Raw genomic sequence first — 19703 nt, 5'->3', positions numbered from 1 at the left:
CCGAATGGATAAACCACGGAGTTACACAGCAAAGGAAACCAAGCACAATTATCAAAATAACATGGAATATCAAACAAAATCCACGAAACAGATAATCAAAAAATAAAAGCAGAAGATATTCACAACTAAGGCGAAAAACAAAATAAAACAGAACTCAATATCCCGTATCCAACGAAAAAGCTAGAATACAAACATATTTTGATACACTGAGAACTGAAAAACTGTGAAAACCTCTTTTTACCACCGTGAACCGAACTGAACTCTAATGTGAAGCAGTCCCACTAATCTACGTCCGATTCAGTTAAGTGCAAAAGTGACACTTTTCGTTAAGTAAAGATACATGTATCTGTGTGTGTGAGTGTGGTGTGTTAAGCGACGCCCCGATGCCATGTGTGATAGATAGTGTGCACCTGATGGGCCTACCGTGAAAATAAAGGACTTCGTGCCGAATTTGTTGAAGAGACCAAGACAAAAAGCCCCAACTGTCTGGCCCGTGCGGCTTACAAACGATAGTGGTTTGCTTTTTTTTTTCCTTCTGTTGATCCGATTGTCCAGACTCTAGCTGTTCTCCTGGGTTTTGTTTGTTTTCACCTCCGAATATATATAAAAAAAAGTGTGGAATCAGTGTGGTGTTTCATATGGTCTAGAACAAAGCAGCGAACAGCCGGCCCTTCCGGGCAGGAGAGATTATCAACCGCTACCATGCTGTGCCTACCAGGTGGAAACCGGAGAATACGAACCAAAATGGATGGTTTTTCCCACCGGAATAAAGGAAATGCTGCAGGTAAATGAGATTTCTGTTTGTTTTTGCTTGTTTGATGATGGAAAGCGATTTACATGAGTGTTTGTGGACGTATGAACCTAACTGGCGTTCACTGATTTACCATCGGTGTAAGTTACGCTCGGTTGTGTACAGACCAAACCGCGCTTTCAAGTATCTGAAAATGTATTACGTATGGCGATTTTTTTTATTTAATATTAAATCCAAAACCTTCAGAAAACCTCTTTTTCATGGTTAACAATCAGAACTGTCGGAAGATGCGTTCGCTGTTGTAATGCTTTTAACTTCATATGCCAATGCTGAATGCTCGAAGCATTTGTTCCAATCTGTCTCAGCCATAAACTACGTTTGTAGAATCGTGGCACATTGCTTTGCCTTTTTAAAGGACGAACATAATATATATAGACTAAACGTACAGTCACTCTCAAAATTGAGCGTACACCATGGATTACATGAATATATTCGAAAATTCCAAAGGAAATTTAATTGTTGGCTCGGTTGTTTTTAATGCATTTCAATATTCAACCCTTCTTTCAATGTATACGTACATAAAATGGTTGAAATTTTTTCTCTGAAGTTCATTTATTTGAAAATAATCTCAAAATACGCCTATTAGATGTGACAAAATTGAGCGTACAGTGATTTTTTTTCTATAAAATTTCTTATTATAAACACGATTAACCCTTAAAAGCGCAAGGCGATTTTTTTAGAAATCGTCGAAAGTATTTTTAGCGTAAACTACCATTAAAATTATTAACATTAAACGTATTTTCGGTTTGTTGTTTTAAAACAACATTGCGCATTTAAGGGTAAATGTATTTTAATATTGTTTTTTCATGATTATATTTATAATAATAAACATCCGCTACTTAAACATTCAATGTTTTGAAATTAAACCATGTTTTGGTCAAAATGGCGAACAAATGAGAGGTAAGAACATTGCTATTTAACAATTCAATGCTGCTGGGCAAAATAGATGCTTTAAGATATGAATTTCACCGGCATCGTGTCTTATATATGATAGATAATCGAAATCGAGCGAGACATACGATTAATTTGGAAAAATTCAGTCGGTAAATGATGAAAACAGATGTAAACATACAGAGAAAACGACAAATGTTGGGAATGACATAATTCAAATTTAGTATGTCTTTAACTTAAATTTGTTTTGAAGCTCGATTATTGTCTCAGGTCTATCATTAAGAGTAATATTATTGAATCCAATCATTCACAGTCAAATTCTAGAAGTACAAGGTGCATGTTAAGGTACCGAACATAAAAACAGCTTTTCAACCCCGTAGAGCACTTCTGATTGAATATTCAAAAGATAGCTTAAAATCGTAATTTCATAATTAAATTTGGATTAAACTCCACGATCTGTTACCATAACAACCAAATTTGTTCCTACGGTGACTGAGTCTTCAAATATAAAATGACATCTTATAATGTATCCGTGTGCTGCTCTTTTATTAATATTATTATTAATGAGTGTCCTGAGCTTATAAACTATCTATACATCGACTTTTGAATAAAGTTATACTTAATTCAAAATATGCCATTCCCAACATTTGTAGTTTTCTCTGTGTGTTTACATCTGTTTTCATCATTTACCGACTGAATTTTCCCAAATTAATCGTAAGTCTCGCTCGATTTCGAATATCTATCATATATAAGACACGATGCCGGTGAAATCCATATCTTAAAGCATCTATTTTGCCCAGGAGCATTGAATTGTTAAATAGCAATGTTCTTACCTCAAATTTGTTCGCCATTTTGACCAAAACATAGTTTAATTTCAAAACATTGAATGTTTAAGTAGCGGATGTTTATTATTATAAATATAATCATGAAAAAACAATATTAAAATACATTAATCGTGTTTATAATAAGAAATTTTATAGAAAAAAAATTCGCTGTACGCTCAATTTTGTCACATCTAATAGGCGTATTTTGAGATTATTTTCAAATAAATGAACTTCAGAGAAAAAATTTCAACCATTTTATGAACGCATACATTGAAAGAAGGGATGAATATTGAAATGCATTAAAAACAACCGAGCCAACAATTAAATTTCCTTTGGAATTTTCGAATATATTCATCTAATTCATGGTGTACGCTCAATTTTGAGAGTGACTGTATAGTTTGCCAAGGAATTTAATTTTTACAAGTGGTATTATTCTGCATTGTTTTTGTTTTTTATCCTTCTCAAGTCGCCACATATAAATAACCCGGCATTCTAGACTTTCTGCACACGTGTTAAGTCCTGTGCCCTTGAATTGGCCAAGATTTGAACCTTTGGTAAGGCGTTGTCGGGGAGCTGAATATCAAAATTATAAATTTTTCATCTACAACATCTTTTTTTGGGACCAAAGCATCAGTTGCAGCCATTTTTCAAATCGGAAAATTCATTGAAGACTTAACTTGCACAGCACAACAACTGCAAATAAACATCTACATATTCCCTTCTCTCGGCTGCATTAAAGTGAGTATAATACGAAGTGTTGGCAGTGGCAAAATTGTAACAAGATTCATCTGCCATTCCCATACAAAATCGTGTTCCAAACGAACAGGAGACCAAAGCAGCACATGTCGTTACTCTTAGGTACATGACTCTGGGCTACATAAAAGGCTCATTATCGATGTCGCTAAGTGAGGGGTGTTGCGGCCGTTTTTCCTTGAGAGTCGAATGAAACGTTTTTGACAGCAGTGTCTTCCATTACAAACAGCTTAAAAACTGTAATTTATTATCTATTATTATTTAATAATTGAACTTAACATACAATTCGAAATAATTTACAATCTAGTTTCAATTTAATTTACTAGCTCCAGGCTCCATCGCCACTCTAAATCACACTAATCGAAGAATATTGCTCCGAGACTACTCCCCCCAAAAAATTAGAAATTTTGCATAAAAAAATAGGAAACCGCCAAAAAAAATCAGGGTATGAGCAACAAATAAATTAAAAAATTCCACAAATAATGCAAAATTTCTATGAAGAATTTCTACAAAACAAAAATAAATTAGCACTTGAATAAACAATAACTGCAAATATAAAAGATGATTTTTCCAAAAAGAAATCAAAATGTACCAAGAAAAATACAAAAATTCCATAAATAAATCAATATTAGCAATAAACAAAAAAAAATTTCCATCAATTTTTTTTCCACAAAAAATTAAAAGCTTCCACGAAAAAATCAATAAGGCATAATAAAAAATATGAAAATTTCCATGATGAAATATGAAAAAGCAATAAAACTGAGCATTTTTCCATAGATGACCCCTTCATTAAAAGTTTATGGGAAATTTTACATTTTTTGCTTTTTTGCCTTTTAAAAAAATCTTATTTTTTTATTGATTACTAGCTGTATGTTCTCAGCCTTGTCCGGGATTACCAGTTTGATTTCGCAGCTGTTGGAATTGCCTATTTGATTTCGCTAAAATCAGTTGGTGAACGCAAAGATGTGATCGATCATTTAGTAATTTGCATTCGATCATTTAGCAGTTTGTCAATAACTCATTCCAAAAGCTGAATTTCAAAATGTATTGTATGGTAAACTTCAAGTGCGAAGGTTTTACTGCAACTCTGCCTTATGGTTCGTTGATAGAATTCCACCAGTAACTTAGACTAAAAGATAACAAAATTCCAATCATTTAGTTTGGGTTACTGCAACTAGCGCTATAACTTCGTTATTAGTAGAATTCTTACAACGAACAATCAGGCAGAGTTGTAGAAAACCTTCGCGCTACAAGTTCCCATACATTACAATTTGAAATTTGCCTTTTGAAATGAGTTATTGACAAACTACTAAATGATCGAACGCAAATTACTAAATGATCGATAACATCCTTGGGTAAACGGGATTATCGTGTTTTGTTGTTTATATTTCCTCAGCTGATGAAAAGATCAAAAGATTGATTAAAGAACTTCCAATGATTAAAAGAAGGCAGATATCACTTTTAAAAACATTCATTCTGGCAAATAAATTCTTGTTATATTCTAGGAAATGACATTACCGAGCAGTCTTCAAAAAATCACACTCTGAGAGCTGCTGAGATTCAAAAAATGGGAGTAAGATAAATCCCAATCTTGCAAACGATCCCAATCCAGGCATGCATTGTCTTTGTACACATTGTATGGGAGGATTGGATCCTGGGATTCAATCCCAAATGATTTGTTTTTTATTTACAATCTAGTAATCTATTGGACGTAATTCACATCAAAGTGTCAATTGGGTTTTTTTTCACCAAGGAGAATTTGGTCTGTTGTTGCAGGAAGGATATCAAATTCAATGGGCTCAGAAGCAAGATTTGTACCATATCTCATCAAGACGAAAGCAGCACAAAACTACACTCGGATTTTGCTGTGATCATATAAGAAGAGTTTGATAGAATAATATAAATCTACTACGTCCAGCTTGTAGGTACAGTACAAAGCTTCCGTAACTTCAAATCTACAAATACAAACTTGTTTGAAAATAGTCAATTATTATTTGTTGCAGATATATATATGTATATCCAAAGAAGCATAGGCTTAAAATAAGAAATTTGTTCTCGTGGGATCCAACACCGTACTGTTTCGTTGAGTACTGCCTTTATCAAGGGTTTGCTCAGAAGCTGATACAATCGATTTAAAGATGAAACTAACCTAAGACAATACTGCCCCTTCGAAAACAAACAAAACTTGGCGATCTTGAAAATTATTGCTATATTTTATTCTAAAAAGACCTAATATTTGTTTAATTGATTAAATGTGGAATGTGATATATTGCTTAGTTACAACTAAGCAGAGGAAATGACAATGAACTTATTACACATACAAAATCATACTAATGAAGCTGTTAAAAAGGAAAGAAAATAAAAAATTGAAAACCAGCCGTCTTTTCCGTACACAATTATGCATTTTTTTTATTTTGGAATCTTCCTGAAAACGTTCTTTAAATTATCACAGAATGATTTTTTTTTTCTACCACCACATGTTACATAAACGTTTTACTCAGGTTTATTCCATCCAGCTTCCTACACTCGTTAAGGGCTTACAGTATTTTTTGATATTTTCCGGGATCAGCTCAGATCAGCTCTCAGTTAGCGTCAGAAACTACAACAAAATAATGTAAATTAATCACATGTTATTCATCGATGAAATTGTACTATTAATCCAAAACACATTTACAATTTCTGTGTATATTCAGTTTATTTTTACACTCAATTGTAAAGATTTATTTCCAGGATTGAATCCCGGCATCAATCATGCATGCTGAGATTGAAAAAAATAGGATTTAAAACGATCTTGAAAACAGGGATGATTTCAAAGCATGCTTGATTAAATCTCAGAGTGAAAGGATGCTCTTGAAACACTGTTACCGAGAAAAAGATGTTTACCGTAACTGTCATATTCGGAGTAGTGTCATTTTCGAGGAATTGTTATTTTCGGGGAAATGTCATATTCGGGGAATTGTCATATTCAAGGAAATGTCATATTTGAAGAATTGTCATATTCGGGTTAATGCCATATCCAGGGAAATGTTATATTCGAGGAAATGTCTTATTCGGGGTAATGTCATATACAGAGAAATATCATTTTCGGGGAAACATACATTATATTCGGGGAAATGTCTCGTTCAAAACTGATTGTTGCCATTTTCGGGGAAATGTCATATTCGCGGATTTTTGATGTTTGAGGAATTGTCATTTTCTGGCGAAATGTCATTTCTGGAGAAATGTTTTCAAGGATATGATACTTGCGGAAAATATTATTTTGGGGATTGGGTATTTTTTTTGGTATTTTTCCAATTAAAAGAATTTGTTTACAATTTTCAATATCAAACAGCCTAACTAAAGAATGGAAAATTTGAAGTATGCTCAACGCCCGATAAGCCTTCATTTCATTTATTTAGTTAACATCTAAACAGATAACACTGAATCAACAATTTGACGCCACAATGCACGGTTCGAGGCCGCATCTCTCCATCCTCGGATACGCCCCACGCTCGCCAAGTCGTTCTGCACCTGGTCTGCCCATCTCGCTCGCTGCGCTCCACGCCGTCTCGTACCTGCCGGATCGGAAGCGAACACCATCTTCGCAGGGTTGCTGTCCGGCATTCTTGCAACATGTCCTGCCCATCGTACCCTTCCGGCTTTAGCTACCTTCTGGATACTGGGTTCGCCGTAGAGTTGGGCGAGCTCGTGATTCATCCTTTGCCGCCACACACCGTCTTCTTGCACACCGCCGAAGATGGTTCTAAGAACCCGTCTCCAACACTCCGAGTACTTGTAAATCCCCCTCGAGCATTGTCCAACTTTCATGTCCGTAGAGGACTACCGGCCTTATAAGCGTTTTGTGCATGACACATTTGGTGCGGTAGAAAATCTTTTTTGTTCGCAGTTTCTTCTGGAGCCCGTAGTAGGCCCGGCTTCCACAGATGATGCGCCTTCGTATTTCACGACTAACGTTGTTGTCAGCCGTTAGCAAGGATCCGAGGTAGTCGAATTCCTCGACCACCTCGAAGGTATCCCCGTCTATCGTAACACTGCTTCCCAGGCGGGCCCTGTCGCGCTCGGTTCCGCCCACAAGCATGTACTTTGTCTTTGACGCATTCACCACCAGTCCAACTTTTGTTGCTTCACGTTTCAGGCGGGTGTACAGTTCTGCCACCTTTGCAAATGTTCGGCCGACAATGTCCATGTCATCCGCGAAGCAAATAAATTGACTGGATCTGTTGAAAATCGTACCCCGGCTTTACACCCGGCTCTCCGCATGACACCTTCTAGCGCAATATTGAACAACAGGCACGAAAGTCCATCACCTTGTCTTAGTCCCCGGCGCGATTCGAACGAACTGGAGTGTTCGCCCGAAATCTTCACACAGTTTTGCACACCATCCACCGTTGCTTTGATCAGTCTGGTAAGCTTCCCAGGGAAGCTGTTCTCGTCCATAATTTTCCATAGCTCTACGCGGTCTATACTGTCGTATGCCGCCTTGAAATCTACGAACAGATGGTGCGTTGGGACCTGGTATTCACGGCATTTTTGAAGGATTTGCCGTACAGTAAAGATCTGGTCCGTTGTCGAGCGGCCGTCAACGAAGCCGGCTTGATAACTTCCCACGAACTCGTTCACTAATGGTGACAGACGACGGAAGATGATCTGGGATATCACTTTGTAGGCGGCATTAAGGATGGTGATCGCTCGAAAGTTCTCACACTCCAGTTTGTCGCCTTTCTTGTAGATGGGGCATATAACCCCTTCCTTCCACTCCTCCGGTAGCTGTTCGGTTTCCCAGATTCTGACTATCAGTTTGTGCAGGCAAGTGGCCAGCTTTTCCGGGCCCATCTTGATGAGCTCAGCTCCGATACCATCCTTACCAGCTGCTTTGTTGGTCTTTAGCTGTTGAATGGCATCCTTCGTTCCTCGTAGTGCTTCTTCCACCTTTCGATCACCACACGTTCGTCCGTCAAGATGCTCCCATCCTTATCCCGGCACATTTCGGCTCGCGGCACGAAGCCTTTGCGGGATGCGTTGAGCTTCTGGTAGAACTTGCGTGTTTCTTGAGAACGGCACAGCTGTTCCATCTCCTCGCACTCCGCTTCTTCCAGGCGGCGTTTCTTCTCCTGAAAAAGGCGGGTCTGCTGTCTCCGCTTCCGTCTATAACGTTCCACGTTCTGCCGGGTACCTTGCTGCAGCGCGACCGCCCGCGCTGCGTCCTTCTCCTCCAGAATCTGTCTGCACTCTTCGTCGAACCAATCGTTCCGTCGACTTCGACCCATATACCCGACGTTGTTCTCCGCTGCGTCGTTAATGGCTGCTTTAACTGTACTCCAGCAGTCCTCAAGAGGGGCCCCATCGAGCTCCCCTCTTCCGGCAACGCTGCCTCGAGATGCTGCGCGTATGCAGTGGCGACATCAGGTTGCTTCAGTCGCTCTAGGTCGTACCGCGGCGGTCGTCGGTACCGAACATTGTTGATGACGGATAGTTTTGGGCGCAGTTTAACCATCACCAGATAGTGGTCAGAGTCGATGTTAGCGCCACGATATGTCCTGACGTCGATAATGTCGGAGAAGTGCCGTCCATCAATCAGAACGTGGTCGATTTGTGATTCTGTCTGCAGTGGTGATCTCCAGGTGTACCGATACGGGAGGCTGTGTTGGAAGTAGGTGCTACGAATGGCCATATTCTTGGAGGCGGCGAAATCAATTAGTCGTAGGCCGTTTTCGTTCGTCAGCCGGTGAGCGCTGAACTTTCCAATAGTCGGTCTAAACTCCTCCTCTTGGCCAACCTGAGCGTTCAAATCTCCTATGATGATTTTAACGTCGTGTCTTGGGCAGCTGTCGTACTCACGTTCCAGCTGCGCGTAGAATGCGTCCTTATCATCATCAGTGCTTCCGGAGTGTGGGCTATGGACGTTGATTATGCTGAAGTTGAAGAACCGGCCTTTGATCCTCAACCTGCACATTCTTTCATTGATCGGCCACCACCCGATCACACGCCTTGCATATCGCCCATCACTATGAAAGCTGTTCCCAGCTCGTGTGTGTTGCCGCAGCTCTGGTAGATGGTATGATTACCTCTAAACGTTCGCACCATTGATCCCTTCCAACAAACCTCCTGCAGCGCTACGATGCCGAATCCACGGTCCTTGAGCACATCGGCGAGTATGCGTGTGCTCCCTGATGAAGTTGAGAGATTTGCAATTCCACGAACCGAGTTTCCAATCGCTAGTCCCTTTTCGTCGCAGTGGTCTTCGCCGATGGTTCCAGTCCGTACTATCATGTTAATTGTTCGATGCTAATGATTTTTAAAGACTGGCTTGCAGGGCCTGACACCAAACCCCCTAAATTTCCGGAGGACCATTCCACCTTACTCCCGGTGGACCATGGTGCACAGTTTCACTTAGAGTCCCTCGCTGGCACTCGGACGATGATCAGCCGCCCCTAACATGGAGAACAGACGCTGTTGTGAGCCGATCCTGACATGGAGAACAGACGCTCAGTAAGATTTGCACATCCATAGGGGAGCAAACCCCCCTTCCCTGTCAGCATACGACCCACTGGGTTTGGTTACCCGATCTTCCCTAAGGTTGCTCGTATCCCTGCCCGCACCACGGGGAGGTAGGGATAGGAGTTGCTGGGTAAGAGGCTAAGGACCGCGAGATGGGGTCTATTTTATTCCTTCAGGTACGCGAAGTACCAATGGTACGCTTTACCCAGCATTTGCCGTGCCCGATAAGCCTATCGTACATTATGCCTTACGTTTTTCACGCCTGACGTACTGATGCTAAACCTTGCGCGCCTCACTCTTCCTTTACACCTCCCCATTTTCCGGCCAAATCCATCAATTATCGCCTGCTTAGGCTAGAGTACATATGTCCGAATTTTATAGGATATCGGTCAGAGGGGTTTAGAAATTTGACTGAAGTGGTAGTTTTCTAAATAATATACCCCACGCCCCGTAACCACCTCCCACTTTTTCCGATGATCCTCTAACTCCTCTACACGCAAAAAAAAAGCGTTCCCGAATTCGTGAACCAGTAAAAATACACCGTGATTTAATTCATGGAATCGGGAACACCAGTCACGTTTTCCAGAACGTTCCAGAAAACGTGACTTTATTCCCGAATCCGTGGCTGTTGTTCACGAAAAAATACACCGTGAACTCGTTAGTTCACGAATTCATGAACGCTTTTTTTTGCGTGTATAATCTTTCAATTAGGATAGAGAGTGCGTATACCAAACTTGGTTTAAATGTTGCGTTTACCAAGTGTCATTTCCTATCTCCTTTGACCCTCCCATCCATTATACAATCGTCTGATGACAATGAATAAGTATTTTAAATTTGGTGGAAATCTGTTGAGCGGCTAAGATCGTTAACTAAATAATATTGCCACCCCCCCCCCTTTTCCCCTGGCGATAGAGACTGTGTGTTCCAAATCTGGTTGAAATCGGACCTGAGAATTAAAAGTTACCCTGATTTTCTCGTTTTCTAAAGAGTTCCCCTCCTACGCCCCTTATTACAATTACCCTCCCTCTCCTTTTGTCATCTTAACCTGGGAATAGAGAATGTGTGTTTCAAATTTGGTTAAAATCGGACCTGGGAGTTGGAAGTTACACTGATTTTATTGTTTTCATAGATTGGTTTTTATATGTATAAAAAATATAATAGGGGGAAAGACAGCTTTGACAGGGGGTTTTTTGTCGATCAAATTTTATGAAATTTGGCCACAATATTCTTTGATATGCAAAGAATGTTTAGGCCAAATTTGAGCCTAGTCAGTCATAAAAAACCCCCCTGCCTATAATAGAACAAAACCTGCCAAAGCCGTCATTCCCCCTATATAGATTTTGTGGACAAAAGTTATTTTTTTATGGAAAAAAATATTTTTTTGTGGAAAATTTTGTAATTTTTTGTTGCTACTTTTGATTTATTTATGGAATTTTTTTATTTTTTTTATAATTGCAATTTTTGCTTTTAAAAGTTTTTTGTGGAAAGTTCTCAATTTTTTATGGAAATTTTGCATTATTTGTGGAAACTTTATATTTATTTATTACTCATACCCTGATTCCTTTATTGGCAATTTCCTAATTGTTTTTGCTGTCATTGCCCCGGTATGGGATAGGCAATTTTTTGGTATAATTAGATGTGTTGTAACTATGTCAATTATTCAGAGATGCCTGAGCTAGAAATTTATTGTACTCTTACGATATATTCATGAAACCAACCGGGTTTATGGAAAGTAGGTTCAGAACCGTAAATTAGTGGTGAATATTAGGATAAGTTGTGATTGAAAGCAGAATAATATTAGTAATCACACATAAAGTAGGGCTCTTGCTAATTGGAACCACATAATGGGATTTGAAATCAGACGAGAATCAAGTGAGAAATGGCCATTTGTTTAGAACCGGTTCTGATCGATAGTTTTAAAAGGGGCCAGGCTGGATCCTGGAGTCGCTGGAGTGCCCCAGGAGGACCTGTAGAAGGGGCTTTTAAGTTTTAGCGCCAAAGCTAGTCATTCGACGGCACGCTTACCTTGGTTGTTAATCAGAAAGCGAGGTATGAATATAAAATGGATTATTGACCACTCTGACCACTTCCGGGACCTACGGATTGCCCCAGGGGAACCTGTAGAAGGAGCATTTCAGTTTTTGCACCAAAACTAGTCATTCGATGACTCGTTTTTCATGTATTGTTATCAGAAAGCGAGGCAATTCGCAGGCCCCAGAAGCGGTCAGAATAGTTGGTGGTCCATTTAATATCACTCATATAATCCTTTGTAGAACATTTATGAACGAATAATATCAATACAATTCATTATTAGTTATTCATTGTTTCGCTGTAATGGAAAACGATCAAAACCCTTTCATTTTCACTAAAGGTAATTATACAACAAAGCCTCAAATCGGCCATCTTGGATACCACGTGCTTTTCACAGTAATTTTTTCAAGAGCATGAGCTGAAGAAACCATTACGCACATTATGTTGGTACAATGGTCGAATCATTTCATTGTATTCATTGTATAATCACTTTAAATTTATCGATTTGCGAATTATTCACCTCATCCGTAAGATTGTCGTTCAATCCATTAAGATAAAACAAACAACCATGCGTTCACCATTATTTTACATGTAATTGAGCCATTCAACCAACACCACCATTCGGGCGATTCCCGATCAATAATACATAACGAAATTATATCAAGGGAAGTTATTTATTTCAGAAAAATATTGTAACAAAATGTGTTATAAATTTTGCTGGTTAGTTGTTAAAATAACAAAAAATATATCAAAAATACCTCTAGCCAGAACACAATTAAAACAAAGGTTGATACCTTCATATCAACATTATAACAAACGTTGATATAATTTTTCTGTACAAAAATCTACTTTCAATAAAACTGGCCGAAGACACATTTTTATCGAATTATCTAATTATAACACACGTTGTTTTAAATAACAACCATTTATATAATTGGGATATAATTTTGTTATGCATTCCTGATCGGGTTTGCCCCAGGTCCATTTTTAAACTTATTTTAAATGCGTTAGACAATCATAAAAACCTTGTTGTTTTGATTAACAGATCGTTGCGAAATGTAGCTAGTTTTGTCAACTTTGCATCTAAACGTTGAAATGGTTCGATACTCTTGTTTATATTGTTGATACATCAAAAAAGCTTAAGGGGTGCATTTTGGACTCTCCTCTCCTCTACGCTTGCAGCTTCAGCGTGATCTCTGCTGATACAGTTGACTCAAAAATGTCGTTCCTGTTCGTGTGACCAACATTTAGGTTTCTTCGCCCTGGCAATTTAAATACCGGTACTGCATGTGTCAAACCGATGTTTGTGATAAAACCAAACATGCACTGCCAATTAAAACTTGTTGAACCATAATTTGGCAAAAAAAAAAAATAAACGACCACAGCGCCACTAGCGTTCTAGTACTTATGCTTCTACCAAACAAACAATTGAAGCATAAGTACAATTTTATAGCTGAAGAAGACTGTTTTTAGATGAATAAGCGCTCTATCAGTTTCCAATGTTTGTTGGGTAGTGCTGATACACATCAAATCTCATTGGCGTATAGCAACACAGATGTCACGTTTGGTGCGTTGACAAATCTGAAAACTGTCGTAAACTTGTAAAAGCAGGCATAGCCTCCTTGACGCATGCTCCTATGTCGATCTCCATTCCGTCATCCGGCGTCATCATCATGTCTGTCAAGATATTAAGTTTTTTGACTTACTTCACTTTTTTAAAACTTTATTGTTGTTTTTTTCTTCTCCACTACTTGTCCAACTACCATAAAGTTGAAGGGTTGTCCACGTTGACATCCAACGCTTTGGTCTTATTGACGTTGATGGTTAGAACTGCTGCAGAGGAACGTTCGGCTAGGTCGTATAAATCACTCTGTATTGCAAAGCGAACCTGTGCTGCCTTCCTAAGCCAGCTTAATCGCTGCCTCTTGTACCAGCAGGAATGGAACAGTTCAATTTTTGCAAAGCTTTTATTCGAAATTATGCCCGCTTACCCTCAGCTGGTTTCAGGCAGAACACCTTCAAATGATGTTTTTCGATCGCAGTCATTTCTAAAGGTCATAGCATGTACGTCTTCCGCTAAGCTAGAAGGGATCCACGGAGCTGAACTCTTCCACCACCTAGAAAAAAATCTCCATCTATCGTCTCATTGTTTCCAGGGCGAGCTCTTTTGCTCTAAGTCTCGCCCATCATCATACATGATGTATAATGTAACAGTCCTACTTGTTGGTCCGGTGAGCGATCAAACTTTGATCAGACAAGACGTTTTTGTTCACTCGTTAGCTCGTTTTCGGTTCCGTTTTTGATCGAATCGGTTTATTCTTCTCCTAGCTAAATTTCGAGTACTGTCACGGTGACAAATATCGTTGTGATTCCTGGAGATGCCGCTCAGCCTACAGTAGCAGACATGGCTAGCTTCATCAAATCCATGGCCGCCATGAACATCTAAGTCTGCCTCTGCTGCGAGCGATATCCAGCTGGGCTCCAGTCTAATGCTTGTCCACAGATTTATCGAACTTCAGTTGCTATCGGCCTTCACTGACGGAGCGGAGCTGTGGCACGTGACCCATTAAATTGGATATTTATCCTCAAATTTGATTATATACTCCAAAACCATAAAAAAGGCTTCCGAAAAAATGTACGAAGGCATCTCTTATTTTGAACACTAATTCATACAATTTTCTCAATAGTTAGCCTGGTTATCATCATGCGTGAAACTCTCTCAAAAGATGAAAATGATCCATAACTTTGAATAAATGTACCAATCAAATCATACAATAATTAAGCGAAAGTGGTACATGTTACATTGAATAAATTTTACAGGAGACGCATTTTTCCAAAAACTTCAAACATAAAATTCAAATTTGCAATTTTTCGCAACTCAACTGTACCAACGTGTTATGACTGAAGTACCTAAAGGTATTAATCAGAAATATGTGAAATTTCTTGACAAATTTCAAGTTTGTTGGACCAAAATGCACATGTACCACTAAAAATGGGAACAAAATGCAACAGAAACCGAAAATCGTTGCCAGTAAAAGTGGTACATGTACATATTTTAAATTATTTTAAACGGCAGTAAATCATCTTGAAATTCAAAATAGGGTTAAAATCTGTTGCAGGAACATCCATGTTATCAAATTTTCTTTTGAATCATCTGCTTTTAGTGGGTAGAACTGTACATGTACCACTTTTCCTGGCAACGAAATTGTCATTGTGATATATACCAGAAATTAAAAAGTGCATATCTCCAGTTTTGGTTGTCAAAAATCGCTTTTTCATTATTCCCTTACTAGATCTTTGCTAACAGAAGCCGTTGGTGTAAAAAACACAAAATCGACAAAAATGGTTTATGTACCACTTTCGCTGGCACCGGTTCAATTGACAATGTTTTGAAAACAAATGAGTACCTACTTTGTAAATTCTTTTGAGAGTTCCCTCGGAAATTATTTTGAAAATTTGCTAGGAAAATATTCAGGAACGTAATTAAATTAAAAAATTAAACATTACTAAGGATTGTTAAAAGCAACTTCTGGAGGATTTACCAAAGGAATTCATAAATCAATTTTCAAAGGAATTCCCGGGGGATTTTCCAAAGGAATTACTATAGTTTGCTCATAGGAATTATTAGCTTAATTTTCTTAATTATTCCTGGAGGAATTTCAAAGATGAGAAAGAATTTCTGGAGGAATTTTAAAAGGAATTTCAGGAGGAATCTGAAGTGATTTTCGAAGAAAAAAAATCCAAATGAATTTGTAAAGGGTTTTTAAATGAGAATCGAAAAAATTCCCGAAGGAATTCCGAATGGGTTTTTCAAAGAAATTCCAAAATAATTTCCGAATGAATTTTTTTAACAGATTCCCGAAGGAATTCCAATAGCAGTTTCTATGGAAACTTTAAAGGAATTTCCGAAGGTTCAAAAGAATTTCCTCCAGGGGTTGCTTTGTGGGCTTCGTGGCCATGCGGTTAGCAACGTAAACCGTCTAGACGCATGTGCTGGCTGTGGAGTGTGGGTTCGATTCTGCCCCAGTAGAAGACCTCTGGTCGAAGAGGGTGATAAAAAAAAATCTGGTAGGGTTGCTAAAAGAAATTCTCTAGGATTGTCCAAAGAAATTTCCGAAGAACTTTCCGAAGAATCTGCTTTCGGAATTCCAGAAATATTTTCCGACAAAATTCTTAGAGTATTTAATAAAATTTCTAAAGAAATTCGTATAGAAATTTTCGAGAGAATATCCGGAACAATTCCTTAAGATGTTTTCCAAAGTTTTGCTAAAGACATTTCCGAATGTTTCCAAATTCCGAAAGAATTTCCAGTAAAAGCATAAGTACTAGAGCGCTGGTGGCACTGACTGTACCCATTAGCCTTATGGCAAAAAAAAAGTACTTCAATGTGCTTAACTTGGCCGTTTGTTGTTCGCTGTAGTACATGCTTGGTTTCATCATCAACATCGGTTATAGTATCGGATCTTTGGCTGCTAGGTCCAAGCAAACTTGATGTTGGTCACGCGTACGGAAGCGATATGTATTAGCAATCTTATACCTTTGCATCAACTGCATTTTCGAACGAATTTCTAAAGGAATTCCTTAAAACATTACCGATGAAATTGCTAAAGTAATGCCAAAAAAAAATCGTAAAGGAATTTACAAAGGAAAATTTTCTGTAGGAATTTCCGTGAGAAGTTCTGAAGGAATTCCCGAAGAAATTCCCAAATGAGGGAGTTAGAAGCAGAGGGGTATGATTTTGGTCAACTTTGAATTGACTGCAGCGAAAAATGCTTTGGTTTTAGAGCTTTGCGGCAATATATTGATATAGTTTGAACGTTGTTTTTAATAAATGTAAAATATTGCAGAATAATAGTATTTTTTTCCACTTTCCATTTTTCTCAAAACTATGTTTTTATCACATACTCCCCTTTGCGTTTGACTCCCTCAAACATATTTCCGGAACAATTCCTTGAGAAGTTTCCTAATGTAAATCTAAAAAAAATGACAAATTAAAATCCAAAGGAATTTCTATGAAATTTTGATTGAGCATTTGAAGAAATCTACAAATTACGAATTTTCTTAAGAAATTTTAGAAGGAGCCCCTAAAGGAATTTCTGAATGAAATCCTGGAGAAAGCTCCGAAGGAATTCTAGAAGAAAATTTCGAAGCATCTCTTAGAATACCCTTTTAAAAGGAATTTTTAAATTCATTTCCGGAGGATTTTCCGAAGGAATCCCTGGAGAAATTTTCAAATGAATACATGGAGGAGTTTCCGATGGAGTTCCTGAAGAAATTTTCAGCTGAAACAATTCCTGGAGACACTTGAGTAATTTACGACACATGAGTAATTTACGAGAATTTCATGAGTAATTTACGTGAAAAAACGTTGTAAGACCTCCAATAATTTCCTTTGAAAAACGTTTTTCGCAATATTTACACTGATGGACATAAGTATTCGTCATATTTTCATAGTAATTTCCATGAAAACATGGTGAATACTTTTGTCCATCAGTGTACTTGCTTGAATTAATTATTTTGCTGTAAAAATCTATTTATGACACGTTTGCTTTTACCTGGAAATTATTGTAAAGCACCTAAACAAAAATCTGAAAAAATCAGAGATTTCTTTTTGACAGATTAGTAGACACCCTGGGGAGTCTCGAGATCGTTCTGTGCAACTAAATCATATTCGATCGCGCACCAATTAATTAACCATTCAACCGCGCATAGAAGAACAAAATAACACGAGTCTCTCGAGACCGTTCTGCACATCCAAATCATGTTCAATCGCGCACCGATTCTTCGTTTACCTATGTATGTCACTGGTTTCGAACAAAACTGACGTTACTCAAAATATGAAAATTGTTGGATACGACAATTTAAAAGTTCCACTTAAATAAACCCAAATTTATTCCAAGTGGTGATGATGTCCTTCTACGATTGTTGGATTACACTTAGAGTTGTTAATGAATTTCAAAGTTATCGGCCTTCTTAATCCCGATTGAATGCTTTGAAGTTTTTCAAGTAAATTCAAGGGGTTACTATTATCCCCTTCCCCTTAGGCGTAGTTTACGTCAAAACTTTCAGGTACACTTTCTTAAACACGGTTCTCTTAAACACATGAGCATGCACATGAGTTCGTTTCGTGCATCTCATGTATAAAATGAGAACTAGCAATAGTCTATTATTATTAGAATCTAAAATAGGAAGAGTTCAATAACTTATTTAAATAGTTCAACAAATTTTGTCCACAGCAGAAATTTTATAACCTGTATTCATTTTATTAAGATGCTCGCAAGATGGTGGTAGAGGAGTTGAGCGATGGGTTTTTTAGAAAAATGTTCAAGCTGTTACGTCTGTTTGTCTGTGATATAAACATGAAGTAAAAGTGGCGACAAATAGACAAGTGAACCAAAAAGTTTCTGCGAGCCGGATCAAATATGTAGGTCCTTGAAAATGGAGCAATACCGATACGTCAAATGAAAGCATGAAACTCCGTTTTTTGATCCTAAAAGAATGAAATATATTTAAAGTTCATGCTCAATAAAACACATTTTCTTTTAAAACAAACAATTCCTGCTAACTTCAAGCAATAGGTGATATTAACATTAAACATTTGGTTTTACATCGGCATAGAATTCCAAGTATCTCTTCGTTTTGAAACAGAATTCAGCTGTTCTCATTTTGAACAAGGGTGACAATATCACATGGAAAAGAGTACAATTTTGCCAAACATCTTACTTGCAAAGCGTGATGTGAGTATGCGAAGCCATAATGCATTGAACATGCTTTTCTGACATGTGTATTCTAGTACTGTTGAAAGAGCACCCAACATAAGCAACAAAGATACAGCTTGTTTTGTTCTCATAGAACTCCCACAATAACCACCAAAAGAAAGCTCATCGTTTCATCCTTCTCGCAATCGATCCTAAATATCTGATAATGTTTGCTTATGTTCCCTCATTTTTCAATTCCGGAAAATCTACCAACAAAATCCATCGTTTCGTCAAGCTTTTATTTAGACAACTCGTTTGTTTTGTCTTCCGCTGTCGACTGAGGACTTTTTCTCTGGGAAATGTGATGCTACCTTAATAGAAGCTATTTCTGTTAGAAATGGAGCATTTAATTCCTCTGAAAATTAATCTTTCATGCAACATTCAACACCAAATATTCTCGCTAATACCACGGAGGCTCGAACAAAAATTCAATGGAAACCGACTGCTGTTCAGCGTTTTCAACGTAAACTTTCCAGCCTGTCTACAAATATAAGGCGAATTATTTATAACTAGCTATTCGAATCAGTCGACGACGATAATTTTAAGCATTAATTTTAAGAATCATTTCAATATGAAAAGCGTCATCCAAATAAAGGATTCTTTGACTTATTTGGCGTTGTATACCTGCATAATGTCAAACTTTCTCCGTTCCAAAAGAAAAGACAAGTTAGCGCTCTAGCTTGCCCCAGGCTCGTTATAATGTGGAATCAATTAAAACAGCGGTTCTCAACCTGGGGTACATATACCCCTGGGGGTACCTCGAACAAAAATGGGTAATGGCGGACGTATTACAATTCCAACCAAAACTCATTGAAATTTTTTTGATACCTAATTGTGTATTTTTTATTTCAAAAATTTATATTGTACATAATATGCAATGCTATCAAAAAATCCCAATTGAATCCTGCCTTCTACAACCAGCACAATGTATGGAGGGCTGCGGAACAAAAGATCAAACGAACAAAACGTCGAATGAATAAAATGATTTTTTTTTCACTAAAGCTCGTTTGCTTCGTTGCAATAGGATTAGATGAATCCTTCTACGCTTCTCGGAAGCCTCCTTCCAAGAGGCCCCGAAGCCACTTTCCAAGAGACTCGGAATGCTCCTTTCAAGAGGCTCAAAAGTCCCTTTCAAGA

General features: G+C 38.0%; 1 protein-coding gene across 2 annotated transcripts in view; it reads left to right on the top strand.

Moving 5' to 3' along the window:
• LOC134214686 (uncharacterized) overlaps positions 1–19703 on the top strand; it is a 362784-nt gene that overhangs the window by 310009 nt on the left and 33072 nt on the right. Inside the window, exon 1 of one of the 2 annotated variants that reach the window (XR_009979877.1) lies at positions 104–784. The exons of the other annotated variant lie outside the window; for it this stretch is intronic. The gene's annotated coding sequence lies outside the window, so the exon portion shown is untranslated. Of the gene's footprint in view, positions 1–103; positions 785–19703 lie in introns of those variants that run through there. 2 annotated transcript variants of the gene reach the window in all.

Source organism: Armigeres subalbatus, chromosome 2, assembly GCF_024139115.2.
Source record: "Armigeres subalbatus isolate Guangzhou_Male chromosome 2, GZ_Asu_2, whole genome shotgun sequence".
NCBI lineage: Eukaryota > Metazoa > Arthropoda > Insecta > Diptera > Culicidae > Armigeres > Armigeres subalbatus.
Note: the sequence above shows the minus strand (reverse complement) of the source record. Positions and strands in the feature narration are given on the sequence as shown.